We start from the raw sequence: 3,203 nt of genomic DNA, 5'->3' as shown, positions 1-3,203 counted from the left end.
CATGCTTTCTTTATTATTCCTAAATTGCTACAAAATACTGCTGACTGATTAAGGACCCTAAGTCATCCTGTAAGATTATAAAAGCCAAATCTGCACCCTAGTAATGTGAGGGTACTATTTTGTGAGAGCAGTATACTTTAGCATGCTAATAAATTTGTTTTCAGTTTGGCCTTTGGTATTTGATTTAAGAGTAATCAGATTTCCCTTCTCCCATGGACATATCTCTAATATTAGATCCCACTCTTCTCATTAGAAGGAATTTCATAATTGTAATAAAAGTTATGTTAACTTACTTTAATATTGTTTTAAATAGTTCTGTCAATATGTTGTGGGACTGTGTAAAGGAAAAAAAACATTTCTTTTGTGTGTAGGAAATAAATACTAATACCACACCTGATTTTTACATGGAATACCTTTCTCCTTTGCCCTTTTGGGAAATCCCTAGACATGAGTCAAAATCTAAGCTTTAAATAATTTGTCTTTCTGGTGAGGTAGAAGGGATGGGACTGAATGACCTAAAGTGTAAATAAAGGGAATCAGAATGTAAGAAAAACTCTTTCATTAGACACTAGGATCTTCTAGGACTGAACTGGTCCAGACTTTATACCTAGATTCAGACAGAAATATGGTTAGTGGGAAAGGAAATTGTTGTAATCTGCTAGCCCTCTGGGTCCAGCACTTGTTCTTAATGTTAAATTTGTTTTAATCACTTAAATATATTGTCTCTCCACTATCTGCCAAACTACATTCTCTATGCTTGAAATAACGTAGCAAAGCTACATAACATGCAGATAACTGTGTGACCTTTGAATATGTCACAACCTCTCATTCACAGTTCCTTCATTTATAAATTAGAGATAACAATGGTTTTCTCACCTAGCTTCCAGAGTAGATCGGACTAAATGAAATAATGCATATGAAAATGCTTTTCTAAAACTAAGCTTTATGCATCATCCAAGTCATTACCTTTGTTGAGGTTATACCTCTCTTTAACTTGAAGAAACTATATTAATCCACATACTAATTCTCAAGATATACTTAGTGTCACACAAAATCACAAATCAGGCAACTGAAATATATCAATATGAAATATTTTCTCCCAAATTACTAGAGGAACATTTTAAAAATGGAAAAACAAAATGCCACCTCACTTGCATTAGATTGCCAAAGGTGACAAAAGATGAAAGGGATAACTATTGAAGAACCAATAGGAAAGTACTCTAATGCACCACTGATGTAACTGAATTGGTTTCATGGTTCTTTCAAATAGTTTGGAATTAAAATACTAGGAAATTCATTAAACTATTTATACTTTTGAGTCATTACTGGTAACTCCTTGAAGGAGATCAAAGAAAAGAAAAAGTCTCATATATAACAAAATATCTATAATTACCTTTTTATAGCAAATATTGAAAATAAAGTAGCTACTCATCAATTAGTGAAAGAATGAACAAAGTGTGGTATATAAATGTAATGGAACTTTATTATACTATAAGAAATGACAAAGGTAAAGAGTTTGGTGAAGTTTGGGAAGACTTGCTTACTAAACAAATGCAGAACAAAGAAATCAAACTTAGAAGCAAAAGAATAATTTCTACGATGGCCATGATAACAAAAGAAAACAACATAGAAAGACATCAAAACATTTAATGTCCAATATTGACTCTAGAGGACTGACATTGAAATATAATATGACCAGACTTGGCCAATGTATTAATTTATTTTGCTTACTTATATGTCATTACAAGGGAAGGTTTGAGAGGAAAAGAAAAGGAAATGCTGCTGATGATGTAGGCACATCAACTATTGAGAGCATTCAGGAGAGCATTTTTTGCATCAAATGATGACTTTGAGATCTGGCACCAAATATTGGGGTTGTCATATAATGAATTAAAAAATGATCTTTCTTTTTGCTAAAAGATAACATTTACTAATGAGAAGAGATTACAGAAAAAAGTAAAAGACAAAATAGACACCAAATGAGTGGTAAATATGAAAAAGATTTGGGGGAAGCATGTAGTTAACAAACAAAGGAGTTTTAACAATGAACAAAAAGTTTCCCAGTGAAACTCACAATTAAATCAGGAGAAAAGGAATATACCATGAGGAGGGGAGAATACTATTGACTGGCAGTCTAAAATCCACAGAGGACTTCAGCACCCTAAAAGAGAAAGTTAGCTAAAAGAAGAAGAAAGATATCATGACGCATAGGGGTCAAATGGAGTAGGGAAAAAGACTTTGGACTCTATTCTTGTCCATCCTTGTGGTGACTATTCTGCTGAGACCAAGGCCCTTCTGGAGGACCTCCAGAAAGCTAGCCTGGACATTACACCCATACCTTTATAAAATGGGGATTTTAATGTACCAAATTATTGGTACATTATACCAATATACAATATACAATAATACAATATATACAATAATATGTACAAATATGGTATATATTATTTTACATTTATAATTACATCATACTTCTTTTATTTGTCTCCTTCACAGTCAGTATCTGTCATAGTCTGACCCAATCTCAGTCTGACCCAGTCTACTCCAGCAGTCTGCCAGTCTGCCAGTCTCAAGCAGTCTCAGTCTGTCTTTGCTCCAGTTCTCTTAGCCCTTAAATATCCTATTACAATTATATCATTACAGTACACTGAGTATAAGCCAATCTAGAGTGATTCTATCATTATATCAAACTAGACTGATTATATCATTATTTCAAACTAAACTGATTATATCATTATATCACACTAGATATATGTAAACTAGAGAAGCATTATTTAATCAATTCCACTGAGTTAATACCTTGTTTCAAATATTCTTCTTTCAAGTATACTTCTCCAAAGTTTCAACTTTCTACACATGGGAAAGGGGATGGGAAGAAAGACATCATGGGGTTTCTCTTTGGACTGTAAGGATGAGCTGATCCCTTCCCTGCTTGCCTCAGGGAGTAAGTTGGTTTCTCTGCCAACCCTACCCAGTGCCCCAGGACTTCATTAATGCTAGTGATAGTTTTTAAAGGAATCAATTAAACATTTTACTTAAAAAAAAGTATGTGAATTACACAATGTGAAATTAGTAGAACCAGATCTGTTTGTACATTTATTATAATAGGAAAGAGGGCAAACAAGAAGGAAGAAAAAAAAGTCAAAAAAAAGGAGAGAATGGAGAGAGGGAAGGGAGGAGGAAGAATAAAAGGAAAGGAAGGA

This window comes from Sminthopsis crassicaudata, chromosome 1, assembly GCF_048593235.1.
Source record: "Sminthopsis crassicaudata isolate SCR6 chromosome 1, ASM4859323v1, whole genome shotgun sequence".
NCBI classification, from domain to species: Eukaryota; Metazoa; Chordata; class Mammalia; order Dasyuromorphia; family Dasyuridae; genus Sminthopsis; species Sminthopsis crassicaudata.
Note: the sequence above shows the minus strand (reverse complement) of the source record.